The sequence below is a fragment of the Oncorhynchus nerka genome, linkage group LG22 (genome assembly GCF_034236695.1).
Source record: "Oncorhynchus nerka isolate Pitt River linkage group LG22, Oner_Uvic_2.0, whole genome shotgun sequence".
NCBI lineage: Eukaryota > Metazoa > Chordata > Actinopteri > Salmoniformes > Salmonidae > Oncorhynchus > Oncorhynchus nerka.
The window spans coordinates 80996652-81010594 of record NC_088417.1 but is presented as its reverse complement, the minus strand read 5'-3'; the positions used below and the strand labels follow the sequence as shown (position 1 = coordinate 81010594).

At 41.6% G+C, this 13943-nt stretch overlaps 1 pseudogene; it reads left to right on the top strand.

The window, feature by feature from the left end:
- Nucleotides 1-3440: 3440 nt before the first annotated feature.
- On the top strand, nt 3441-13914 carry LOC115104809 (myosin heavy chain, fast skeletal muscle-like; annotated as a pseudogene).
- Nucleotides 13915-13943: the final 29 nt, after the last annotated feature.

Sequence of the window (13943 nt, the reverse complement as noted above, 5' to 3'; positions counted from 1 at the left end):
GTAATGTTCTCTAGTCGCACTGTGATTGGCTCAGTGTTCTGTCACTCATGGGGGCACTACGTCACCGCAAAATCTACAGGGAGAGCTCCAAAATTCAAGCCCCTTGGGTGCTGCCATAGAGTTACATTATAAATGCCCATCCATGAATGCTTAAAGTCATTGACCACAGATAAAATCACATATCTACAGTAGCTTTGATTGGACTGATCATGTCAACATCATACTTTCAAAATCTTAGCTAGCAAGCTGTCAGTCATCATCATGAATCAAGTCGACAATCAACTTGCAAATCCTTTTCAGTCCTTGTCATATGAAGAGAAATTATAGATAAAACATGCCGGTGCTCATCGGCCATTGAACATAAACATTACACAACAAGTTGGAAATCGCAAATTCAACAATGAGTGGTTTGGAAGGAATCAGTGGCTAACTCCAAGCATTGTAAAGCAATCACTAGCAGCACAATTCAGTGGAGTGGATGTGTGGTCCAAGTCTGAGTTTTAAGGGTCTCTTTTCCAAGCTTTAAAGGATAAACATTCAACATTGGCCATTCTGTCAATCCAGCATGATTTCTGCCACTTTCAAAGCAAATGGAAACTTGGAACTGGGAAATCTCAGACTTCAGTGAGTTCAAGACAAGTGTGAATTCCAAGTCGGGAACTCTGCCCTCTTTCAAGAGCTTCTACCTGAAGATCACAAACGTCATGATTCAACCTTATTGTTCCCAGTTGTCTTGAAAGCACCATAAATCCACAGAATGCCAGACTTCAATGACAATGCATGATGACAACATTTGCCCTAGAAGGACCACCTTCCTGTTCAAGTGTAGCTTTGACATCCATCCTAGCTCGCTCATTAATGTCTTAATCAAAATTACAAATGGCCTCTTATCCGCTCGTCATCCCCTTATGCCATAGTTTGTACATCTTAATTGTCAGTAGAAAGCACATTCGTTTAACGTAAGTTAGCCATATCAGCTATGTTTTTTTAAAAGGCAGTAAATGAGGCTGAATGAACTGTTTTGCTGCCAGACCAGGTTCCTCTGATAGCCATGTGTAGCAGTAGTAAGGTGTTGGGATTGCTGTTGGGACAGCATTATGTAGGCCCTAACAGTTTGTGGACACCGTTTGTCATCGTTATAGTCCAATTAATGTATTGTTTAGTGTTGTGTAGTGGCTTTGCTGGCATGCCCCACCAAGATTTACATGCTAAAATCACCACTGCAGCTGTATGACCCAGTATGGTTGCATAAATCTAGCATGAGATTTAAAGGGAGTTCTAATGGATCAAATAAAATAGAATGTATTTATATAGCCCTTCTTACATCAGCTGATACCTCAAAATGCTGTACATAAACCCAGCCTAAAACCCCAAACAGCAAGCAATGCAGGTGTAGAAGCACGGTGGCTAGGAAAAACTCCCTAGAAAGGCAAAAACCTAGGAAGAAACCTATAGAGGAACCAGACTATGAGGGGTGGCCAGTCCTCTTCTGGCTGTGCCAGGTGGAGATTATAACAGAACATGGCCAAGCTGTTCAAAATAAATGACCAGCATGGTCAAATAATAATAATCACAGTAGTTGTCAAGGGTGCAGCAAGTCAGCACCTCAGGAGTAAATGTCAGTTGGCTTTTCATAGCCGATCATTAAGAGTGTCTCTACCGCTCCTGCTATCTCTAGATAGTTGAAAACAGCAGGTCTGCGACAGGTAGCACGTCCGGTGAACAGGACAGGGTTCGATAGCCGCAGGCAGAACAATTGAAACTGGAGCAGCAGCATGGCCAGGTGGACTGGGAACAGCAATTAGTCATCATGCCAGGTAGTCCTGAGGCATGGTCCTAGGGCTCAGGTCCTCCGAGAGAGAGAAAGAAAGAGAGAATTAGAGAGAGCATACTTAAATTCACACAGGACACCGGATAAGACAGGAGAAGTACTCCAGATATAACAAACTGACCCTAGCCCCCCGACACAAACTACTGCAGCATAAATACTGGAGGCTGAGACAGGAGGGGTCAGGAGACACTGTGGCCCCATCCGCTGATACCCCCAGACAGGGCCAATCAGGAAGGATATAACCCCACCCACTTTGCCAAAGCACAGCGCCCACACCACTAGTGTGATATCTTCAACCACCAACTTACCATCCTGAGACAAGGCCGAGTATAGCCCACGAAGATCTCCGCCACGGCACAACCCAAGGGGGGGCGCCAACCCAGTCAGGAAGATCACGTCAGTGACTCAACCCACTCAAGTAACGCACTCCTCCTAGGAACGGCATGAAAGAGCACTAGTAAGCCAGTGACTCAGCCCCTGTAATAGGGTTAGAGGCAGAGAATACCAGTGGAGAGAGGGGAACCGGCCAGGCAGAGACATCAAGGGCGGTTCGTTGCTCCAGAGCCTTTCCGTTCACCTTCACACTCCTGGGCCAGACTACACTCAATCATATGACCCACTGAAGAGATGAGTCTTTAGTAAAGACTTAAAGTTTGAGACCGAGTCTGCGTCTCTCACATGGGTAGGCAGGCCATTCCATAAAAATGGAGCTCTATAGGAGAAAGCCCTGCCTCCAGCTGTTTGCTTAGAAATTCTAGGGACAATTAGGAGGCCTGCGTCTTGTGACCGTAGCGTACGTGTAGGTATGTACGGCAGGACCAAATCGGAAAGATAGGTAGGAGCAAGCCCATGTAAATGCTTTGTAGGTTAGCAGTAAAACCTTGAAATCAGCCCTTGCCTTAACAGGAAGCCAGTGTAGGGAGGCTAGCACTGGAGTAATATGATTTAAAAAATGTGGTTCCAGTCAGGATTCTAGCAGCCGTATTTAGCACCAACTGAAGTATATTTAGTGCTTTATCCGGGTAGCCGGAAAGTAGAGCATTGCAGTAGTCTAACCTAGAAGTAACAAAAGCATGGATACATTTTTCTGCATCATTTTTGGACAGAAAGTTTCTGATTTTTGCAATGTTACGTAGATGGAAAAAAGCTGTCCTTGAAACAGTCTTGATATGTTCGTCAAAAGAGAGATCAGGGTCCAGAGTAACGCCGAGGTCCTTCACAGTTTAATTTGAGACGACTGTACAACCATCAAGATTAATTGTCAAATTCAACAGAAGATCTCTTTGATTCTTGGGACCTAGAACAAGCATCTCTGTTTTGTCCGAGTTTAAAAGTAGAAAGTTTGCAGCCATCCACTTCCTTATGTCTGAAACACAGGCTTCTAGTGAGGGCAATTTTGGGGCTTCACCATGTTTCATTGAAATGTACAGGTGTGTGTCATCCGCATAGCAGTGAAAGTTTACATTATGTTTTCAAATGACATCCCCAAGAGGTAAAATATATAGTGAAAACAATAGTGGTCCTAAAATGGAACCTTGAGGAACACCGAAATTTACAGCTGATTTGTCAGAGGATCATTGTACCAGAAACTTAGAACCTATCACTGACCATGGATGAAGGTGTACTACAAGATCAAGCCTTTTCTGGAGAGTGTTAAAACGGTGAAGGAATTGGCTAACATGAAGTAAGACTTTGCAAAATGCAAAGCGAATTTTGCCAAGGCTGAGGCGAGAAAGAAGGTGATTGAGGAAAAGAGGGTATCTCTTCTGCAAGAGAAGAATGACTTGCAACTCCAAGTAGCATCTTTGAGTGAGCCTTTCTCATAGAACGCAATCATTAGCTGAGGAACATTTCAAAACGTTTCAAAGATACCGTTGCATCAATTCATTGATATTGTGTCATTAAATAAACTGTGCGACAGCAGGAATCTGCTGTTACGGCAGCAGGAATCTGAGAATCTCACAGATGCTGAGGAGAGATGTGAGGGACTATTCAAGAGTATGATCCAGTTTGAGGCCAAACTCAAAGAGACAACGGAGAGACTGGAGGATGAGGAGGAAATTAATGTTGAGCTGACTACCGAGAAGAAGAAGCTGGAGGATGAGTGCTCCGAGCTCAAGAAAGACATTGATGACTTAGAGCTCACTCTGGCTAAAGTGGAGAAGAAGAAACATGGAACAGAAAACAAGGTATGACATAATAGATTATATTGTTTCGTTGTAAGTTTAACCTGCTTATGTGAATGGAATGATGAAAATTACATTTTGATTTGGTATCAACACAGTGCGAACTCTCGTTCACTTTAACCAGGTTAAAAATCTGACAGAGGAGATGGCCTCTCAAGATGAGAGCATTGGCAAGCTAACCAAGGAGAAAAAGCCCTCCAAGAGGCACATCCGCAGACCCTGGTGGATCTCCAGGCAGAAGACGACAAAGTTAACACTGACTAAATCCAAGACCAAGCTTGAGCATCAAGTGGATGATGTGAGTTTAGATTTTGATCAAATAACTGTAATAAAACCGTCTCAGAAATGCGTTTAACAAATATGTTCTCTAATTGTATAGCTTGAGGGTTTTCTGGAGCAAGAGAGGAAGCTCCACATGGAAATTGAGAGAGCCTAGAGGAAGCTTGAGGGTGACCTAAAACTGGCCCAGGAATCCATAATGGATCTAGAGAATGACAAGCAGTAGTCAGAAGAGAAGATCAAAATATGACATGGACTGCAATTTATTAAATAATCTACTGTATCAACATATACTTTTTATTATGATTCAGACTTAACTGTCAACATTGCCTATGTCTATAACAGGAAGGACTTTGAAACCAGACAGCTTCTAAGCAAGATTGAAGATGAGCAATCTTTGGGGTCTCAGCTACAGAAGAAAATCAAGGCGTTCTAGGTGTGAAGTATGTAGTTTATAATGTATTTATTTTCATTCATAATTTATATATGTGTGAAAGGTGGACTCAATTGCATTAACCTTTTCATCTTAGGCCTGTATTGAGGAACTGGAAGAAGAGATTGAGGATGTGCTGCCCACGCTAAGGTTGAAAAGCAGAGAGCTGATCTTTCCAGGGAACCTGAAAAGATCAGTGAGAGTTTTGAAGAGGCTGGTGGTGCAACTGCTGCTCAAATTGAGATGAACAAGAAGCGTGAGGATGAGTTCCAGATGCTGCGCTGGGACTTTGAGGAATCCACCCTGAAGCATGAAGATACCGCTGCTGCTCTCCACAAGAAGCAGGCTGACAGCGTAGAGCTGGGAGAGCAGATGTACAACCTTCAGCGCATCAAGCAGAAGCTTGAGAAGGAGAAGAATGAATACAAAATGGAGATTGATGATCTCGCATGTTACAGTGTCATAGAGGCCACCAATACATATGAATGTCATTTCAATCAAGAGCGATGTGCATTTACACCAGGTGAATATAGCCAGTAGCTTGAATAGAAAGAAGCTGACCAGAGGGAAGCAGACACACTCAGCAGATTGAGGAGGTGAAGAGACACATTGAGGAGGTCAAGGTAAAAGGACCTGTTATTACAAACAATCAATTCATACATTTTCATATGTTACTTTTACTTTATTCATATGTTACTTGTTTTTCCTTCTTAAAGGCTAAACCCTAGCCCATTGTTTGTAATCAGCCAGCCATGACTGTGATATGCTGAGGGAGCAGTTTGAGGACAAACAGGAGGCCAAGGCTGTGCTGCAGTGTGTAATGTCCAAGGTCAACAGTGAGGTAGCTCAGTGGAGAACCAAGTATGAAACTGATGCAATCCAGCGTACTGAAGAGCTTGAGGCGGCAAAGTGTGTTCAAAAGTAACAACTAATACAGTATGTACCTCTTTTTCTGATATTTGTTCTCATAGTTTCTCATTGCATAAATGTCATGTTAAAAAGGAAAAAGCTTGCCACCCATCTGCAGGAGGCTGAGGAACAAATTGAAGCTCTGTACTCCAAGTGTGCTTCTCTGGAGAAGACCAAACAGAGACTCCGGTGAGAGGTAGAGGACCTCATGGTTGATGTGGAGAGCGCTAATGCCATGGCTGCCAACCTTGATAAGAAGCAGAGGAACTTTGACAAGCTAGAAAGGGAGAAAGCATATCAATAAAAAGAGATGAGTGTAATGAGATACAATGACAGATAATTATATTTCTTGATCATAATAGAGTTAGTCACATTGTACATTTTTGCAGGTTCTGGCAGAGTGGAAACAGAAGTATAAGGAAGTACAGACAGAGCTGGAGTGATCTCAGGAAGAGATTCTCTCTATGAGCACTGAGCTGTTCAAGATGAAGAACTCCAATGAGGAGGTTCTGGATCAGCTGGAGACCCTGAAATGTGAGAACAAGAACTTGCAGTATAGTGGTTCAATTAATGTTCAGTCAAGAGAGCAATTAGCCAAAGAAATCTGTAAAACAGTTCACATATCACGTATTTAGAGGAAGTTTTAAAAGCAGAAGTTGAATGACATTAATGCTGTTATAACCCCAGCCTTTTGGACAATTCTGGACAATTCCACTTAGTGTAGTATTCACCCTTTTTTAACTGCTAATAAATCCAGAAATGTATGGAGCCACATATAATTTGAAAAAGCATAAATGTAAGATTAAATATTAGCCTTTAAAACGTTCCTAGGTCCATCCTACACACAATAATGTACAAGTTATACTTTAAAAAATGTAATCCAAAATAAATGTTTCCTCTGTAGACATTCAAATATATTTTTTATTGAGATATTCTTTCTCTTTCCCCAATAGATCAACAGTGTCAAACATAGCAACACCAAAAGGTTCATGATTGGGTGAATAGCTCCGATTTTACAGAAATGTATGTGTGCATGTCGCAATTCTGGGTGTTGTTGGCCTGCTTCCTTTTTAGTAGCTAGCTAGCTAAACATTGATATTCAAGAAGCCATGTGTAAATGATAACAGGGATGTTTTATACTGTTAGTTTGAATCCGTGTGATTTAAATTATGTAAAGATCAGAGGCGTCATGCCAGTAAAGGGCACCAGTGCACGTGTCCCCTCAGATTTGCCTGGTTTTTCAGACGTTAAATTAATTAAAATGTTTCATTAACTGGATTTTTTATCCCACTTTTTATCATAATTATTTATAATAAGATCTGTCAGCTGTATTTTGTGGAGGGGGCACATTGACTGGACCAGACAAAGAGCACCCAAAACCCTATTCTACCTATTAGGTGGTTCATTCCAAGGTGCACCACACAGCAAATGCTAGGCAAGACGCTAGATACTCTAGTGCATGCAGACAGTATCGTCAGTGGAGGAGGAGAGAGTGTCGAGTGACACACAGCTTTAGAAAATTTAGAAAATTGCTTTAATTCTTGGGTTATGATACTCTATGCCAGTGTGGCAGTTGTACTAAACTCCAAAGGCATAAAAGTTCTTAAAGAATAAATGTGCATCATTAATTTAAATGACAATTGAACAGGTAAAAAGGTATAGTTAGATAACCTATGCAGAAAAATACAATACCATTTTTGACATGGCATTATGATTATGGCTGTAGATTATAGGAAAAGTCTGTTTCAGGTGTTTGAAAAATGTAAAATTCTACGACCTAAAGACTTATCCCAAAAACGTTTTTTTCTTCTCCAAAATGTAGGCGGTACAGGGAATTATAGCAGGTTTTAATGTGTCTAGTTGAATCAATATTTTTGACCAAAATGCCTTTCTGTGTATCTGCAGAGAAGATCTCAGACCAGACTGAACAGATAAGAGAAACTGGAAAGAGCATTCATGAGCCGGAAAAGGCCAAGAATACTGCAGAGTCTGAGAAGGCAGAGATCCAGACTACTCTGGAGGAAGCTGAGGTTAGGAGTCATATGCATGAATAGGCCCAGTAAGCTTAGTCGAAAAATGTATATAATTTGTTTCTTGTGTAATACATACGAACCTCTGGAACATGATAAATCCAAGATTCCTCGTTTCCAGCTGGAGCTCAACCAGGACAAGGGTGAAGTCGACAGAAAGCTTGCAAAGGAGGATGAGGAGATGGAACAGATCAAGAGGAACAGCCAGATGGTGATTAACCCATGCAGAGCAATATGGACCCTGAGAGTCAAGAAGATGGAGGGAGACCTCAATGAGATTGAGATTCAGATGAGTCATGCCAACCACCAAGCTGCTGAGGCCCAGAAACAGCAACGGTACTTCCAGGGACAACTCAAAGACAAGGTAAGCTTTTTGATCAACATTTGTTTACAACGTCAATCACTTAATGGCTTCCCCACATTTCAAATCAGTCACATACGTCATTAACAGATGTTATTGCGGGTGTTGCGAAATGCTTGTGCTTCTAGCTCCAACAGTGCAGTAATAGCTACACAACATATACCCAATACACACAAATCTAAGTAGGAATGAATTGAGACTATATACACATATGGACGAGCGATGTCAGAGCGGAACGGACTAAGATACTGTAGAATACAGTATATACATATGAGTAATGAAAAATAAGTAATTATTAAGTATAGAAAACAGTATATACATACATATGAGATGAGTAATGCAAGATATGTAAACATTATTAAAGTGACCAGTGTTCCATTCCTTAAAATGGCCAGTGATTTCTAGTCTATGCTTATAGACAGCAGCCTCTGTTTGTTCCATAACATCTTTATTATTAGGATGCCAAACTGCACCTTGATGCAATCAGAGGACAGGATGACATGAAGGAGCAGGCAGCCATGGTGGAGCGCAGGAACGCCCTGATGTTGGCTGAGATTGAGGAGCTGAGGGCTGCTCTGGAGCAGACAGAGAGAGGCCACCAAGTGGCAAAGCAAGAGCTGGTGGATGCCATTGAACAGGTTGGACTGCTGCTCTCAGGTAGTCATTTAATTTATACCTTTTGTTGACGTTTTATCCTAATTTTGATGAACTTGTTCTTTACATCATTTGTCTTGAAGACAATTCTTCTGAGCACCAAGAAAAAGCTTGCGGTTACTTGGTTTCAGGTCCAAGGTGAGGTGGAAGACACTGTTCACGAAGTCTGAAATGCAGAGGAGAAGGCTAAGGCCATGACTGACGGGAGTCAAATATTTACCAAATAAACTAAAGTAAAAAATAATAAAAAGTAACACAATAAAATAACAATAACGATTCTATATACAGGGAGTACCGGTACCGAGTCAATGTGCAAGGGTACAGGTTAGTCGAGGTAATTTGTGCATGTAGGTAGGGGTGAAGTGACTATGCATAGATAATAAACAGAGAGTAGCAGCAGTGTAAAAAAACAAATGGATGGGGGGTCAATATAAATAGTCCAGTGGTCATTTGAATAATTGTTCATCAGTCTTATGGCTTGAGGGTAGAAGCGGTTAAGGAGCCTTTTGGTTCTAGACTTGGTGCTCCGGTACCGCTTGCCGTGCGGTAGCAGAGAAAACAGTCTATGACTTGGGTGACTGGAGTCTCTGAAATTTTTGGGGGCTTTCCTCTGACACCAACTATTATATAGGTCCTGGATGGCAGGAAGCTTGGCCCCTGTGATGTACTGGGCCGTACGCACTACCCTCTGTAGCGCCTTGCGGTCAGATGCCGAGCAGTTGCCATAGCAAGCGGTGAAGCAACCAGTCAGGATGCTCTCAATGGTGCAGCTGTAGAACTTTTTGAGGATCTGGGGACCCATGCTAAATCTTTTCAGTCTCCTGAGAGGGAAAAGGTGTTGTCGTGCTCTCTTCATGACTGTCTGGGTCTGTTTTGACCATGATAGTTTGTTGGTGATATGGAAACCAAGGAACTTGAAACTCTCGACCCGCTGCACTACAGCCCCGCAGAAGTGGGTATACTCTCATTATCGTTTCATTTAGGGGGACAAAATAGTTAATAAATGTGCTCTGCAGGGAGTCAGTCACCCTCTTGATCTGCTACATCTCATCCTTCTCAGCAAGCTTCCTATCGACTTCACCTTTTGCTTCATTGAGCTCTAGCCTGGACATGTTTACTATTTCCTATTTCATTTGGAAACAGATTAGGCCTGAGACACTTGAAATGTAGAGCAGATTATCTGGGATTTGAACATCTGGACATTTGACAAAATTCAAGTGGGAGTTGGAGTGGGCTATCACAGTGAATATTTCAGTCTACAGTATCGTACAGCTGTCAACATAAAATTATAGCCTAAGACAAGTGTTCCATATCATCACACACCAAACTATTTCTGTGACACAAGTGGAAAATCATATTTGGATAATGCAACAGAATATCCTTGCAGGTGGCAGTGTTGAAAAGCCATATAATAGGATTTATTTAAAATATCACTTTACTTATTACTTTGGTGTATTTACGAAACATTCTACTGCACTGATAGTAACATACGCATTTCACTGCACCTCCTATAACACCTGCAAATCTGTATACGCGACCAATACATTTTGATTTGATTCATGTTCGTAGGGCTTCTTAGGCCTACAAAAAGTATGAAAAATATTGTAACCTATAATATTGTAAATTTGGAACTGGAACTCATATCCTAAGAAAAACAATAGTTTATTCTGCCTGTTCAAAGTGTGCTGCTAATTTAGTTGTCACCTCACCCCGTTGTCTTTCTGAGTTGCTGAGCTTTATCCTTACAGTACACATCACTCATCTCCCACATTAGTCCTTTGTTTTTGATAGCCCTCATTGTCCATGATGAAAACCCCTGTCATGGGGCGGCAGGGTAGCCTAGTGGTTAGAGCTTTGGACTAGTAACCGAAAGGTTGCAAGTTCGAATCCCCGAACTGACAAGGTACAAATCTGTCGTTCTGCCCCTGAACAGGCAATTAACCCACTGTTCCTAGGCCGTCATTGAAAATAAGAATTTGTTCTTAACTGACTTGCCTAGTAAAATAAAGGTTAAAAAAATATATTAAAAAAATAGCCACTGGAATAGTTATTTAAATAGTAGAACTTCTCATTAAACGTCTGTTTTTCTTTTTCTTTTCTTTTTTTACCCCTTTTTCCCCCAATTTCGTGGTATCCAATTGGTAGTTACAGTCTTGTCTCATCGCTGCAACTCCCGTACAGACTCGGGAGATGCGAAGGTCGAGAGCCATGCGTCCTCCGAAACATAACCCAACCAAGCCGCACTGCTTCATTACGCAATGCCCACTTAACCCGGAAGCCAGCCGCACCAATGTGTCGAAGGAAACACCGTACATCTGGTGACCGTGTCAGCGTGCACTGCGCACGGCCCGCAACAGGAGTCGCAGGTGCGCAATGGGACAAGGACATCTCTGCCGGCCAAACCCTCCCCTAACCCAGACGACACTGGGCCAATTGTGCGCTGCACCATGGGTCTCCCGGTCGCGGCCGGCTGTGACAGAGCCCGGGCTCCAACCCAGAATCTCTAGTGGCACAGCTAGCACTGCGATGCAGTGCCTTAGATCACTGCACCATTCGGGAGGCCTATGAGCATCTCTTATTTCAAATCCCATGCTAAGCACAACTAATTACTCCCAGACCAGGGAAGGAGGTCAAGGCCTATGGAATTAAAATCACTTATGCACACGTGATATATCAAGCCCAGTGGATACCATGTGGCATTACTGTAAATAAGTCATATTCACAAATCAAGGGGTGACTGAAAATATTACAGATTGTGACTCTTATTAATTCATTTGAGGAAACCATCTCACCATCAATCATATTTGTCCTGTTTCCATTTTCATATCAACACATTTTGTCAAGTACCATGGATAGGAAAGTAGGATGGGTGGTGTTAATGACTAACTCATTTAGTTCTGTAACTGGGAAGATCTTGAAATATCTACCACATGGGATCAGTTATTGGAGCTGTTTTTAATAGCCTGTGAGACATGAGGAGGAGAATTTAGACTGGGTAACAAGGCTCCCATGCCTCTCATGTTCTACTGCTTTGCCAGTAGTGCTGCACCAAATGCCAACACCATCAGCCCCATTTAAACATCCCTCTCACACCACCACTCTAAAGGTTGCATGGCCATTTAAAGCATTTGATGTTCATTTTATTGGCTGGGAACACAGTAAGGAAAGTAATTGAAAGTTGTGTTACCCTGGCTGTATTCCATCAAAGGAGACCTTGATGTTTTCTACTTAAAGTAACTTGACACTGGGAAAAACACCAAGCAGAATATGTTTTCTTAAATGATACCTTCTTTTGGTTAATAAAATATGTTCTTACATACATACAGTGCCTTCAGAAAGTATTCAGGCCCCTTTTACTTTTTCCACGTTTTGTTAGGTTACAGCCTTATTCTAAAATGTATTAAATCGTTTTTTCCCTCATCAATCTTCACACAATACCCCATAATGACAAAGCAAAAACATGTTTTTAGAAATCTTTGCTAATTTTAAAAAATTAACACTGAAATATGACGTTTACATAAGTATTCAGACCCTTTAATCAGTACTTTGTTGAAGAACATTTGGCAGCGATTACAGCCTCCATTCTTGGGTATAACGCTACAAGCTTGGCACACCTGTTTTTGGGGAGGAACTCTAGAGCTCTGTCAGAGTGACCATCGGGTTCTTGGTCATCTCCCTAACCAATCCCTTCTCCCTTCTCCTTGTTCAGTTTGGCCGGGCGGCCAGCTCTAGGAAGAATCTTGGTGACTCCAAACTTCTTCCATTTCAGAATGATGGAAGTCACTGCATTCTTGGCAACCTTTAATGCTGTAAAATGTTTGTTGTCACCCTTCCCCAGATCTGTGCCTCGACACAATCCTGTCTCGGAGCTCTATGGACAATTCCTTCCACCTCATGGCCTGGTTTTTGCTCTGACATGCACTGTTAACTGTGGGACCTTGTATAGACAGGTGTGTGCCTTTCCAAATCATGTCCAATACATTTTATTTAACACAGAGGGACTCCAATCAAGTTGTAGAAACATCTCAAGCATGATCAATGGAAACATTTCTAAAAACCTGTTTTCGCTTTGTCATTATGGGACATTGTGTGTAGATTGCTGAGGATTTTTTATTTTAATACATTTTAGAATAGGGCTGTAACTTAACAAAATGTGGAAAAAGCTAAGGGGTCTGAGTACTGTTTACAAGAAATCTAGTAAGTCTAGTCTTGTCTTACAGACAGAATGTACATATTTGTTTTTATTCATAATTTATGCCTAGAGCATGTTGTTATGGATTCTTACACTGCCAGAAATAGGATAACAAATGCAGACATGATATTCAGCTGACACTGACTGGGGCTTCCAGGGGTTTATGGGGCTGAAGGCACTAGGACTAGTTTCCTGTGATGCCCCAAACATAGGATTGTCTCGTTCAAGCTCGACTTCGCTTCTGGACACAAGTCTCACCTGAGGTAAATCATCAAATTTATAGTAGGCCAAATGTATATACAATAGGACCAGGACGATACCATTTTTCGACAATTTTCAGACAATACGCAAGTGGCTGAATCTCACTGGAGAAGTCATCCAAGCAAGGGAAACAGCGCCCCCTTGTCTCTGCATGTGTAGCTCATGTATCTGATGCTGTCTGGAACTAAATACTGTTGTCACCGTAGCATTTGACTGATTGATGCCAGCAAGCATTTGGCCTCCCTTGATATTTAAAAAATATATATAATTAGCCAAACTGTGGGATGTCCTGGTGTAGCAAAACGCCCCCCAAGAGAGGCCAGTTTAGATTTGGCTGCACACCAATCAAATCACATCGTAAGAAAAACGTCATCATTGTAAGAGAACATGTCTGTTTCTCGTCTGCTTGTATTGATATCCTGCAGTAGCTAACTTGCTAAATCGACCCTTTATTAGATTAAGCAGACTGTGTTTGTCTATTGTTGTGGCCATAGATGAAGATCAGATCAGATTTGATGACAAATTTATGCAGAAATCCAGGTATTTCCAAAGGGTTCATATACTTTTTCTTGCCACTGTATATATTTTAAAGTGTCACTGGACTCGTCTGAAGGTTACCCATACAAATAAATGGAAGTATGGAGGTGGTTTTGAGGCAACAAAAAAAGGGGATAAATATGTGTCCAAAAATATATTTCCTAGATATAGGACAGACACTTCAAACCTTAATTCTTATGATTTATTTTTTTTGCCATTCATGAATGTGTTATTCAATGCGTTTCTATGGTATATTGTAGTATTTTAATA